The sequence below is a fragment of the Pterocles gutturalis genome, unplaced genomic scaffold (genome assembly GCF_000699245.1).
Source record: "Pterocles gutturalis isolate BGI_N339 unplaced genomic scaffold, ASM69924v1 scaffold44294, whole genome shotgun sequence".
Classification (NCBI taxonomy): Eukaryota; Metazoa; Chordata; class Aves; order Pterocliformes; family Pteroclidae; genus Pterocles; species Pterocles gutturalis.
Genome location: NW_010137311.1, coordinates 6,581 through 6,991, shown reverse-complemented (window position 1 = coordinate 6,991; position 411 = coordinate 6,581).

Here is a 411-nt window from a genome sequence, read left to right as displayed (position 1 = left end):
CGAAAAATCAACGTGCCCCCGCCACCCCCCCAGCCACCTGCAGCTCGGCGTTTCATAAAAACTTTGCAGAGGGTTTTCCCGGCAGAAACTCTCTCCGCCTTGCACGGAAAGAAGAAGGGAAGAGCCTCTCCTCTTGTCCTCCTCCAACGTGAATTTTTAAAAAGTCACAAAAAGAAGCGATCGGACTTTTGCAACCTTCAAAACGAAACCCCGAAAGGTACTTTTTTTTTTTCCCCCCCAATCAATGTATAGTCCTTTTCTTATTCTCTCTTGTTTGCCTGAATGTTGTCACCAAGTGAAAAAATTATTTAACTATATGTACAAATCGCCCTTTAAAGAAGTTTTACTGATGTTAAATGTATTTCAGTGCCAAGGTCAGATTACGTGCCCCACAACTGACTTGTTGCAAAT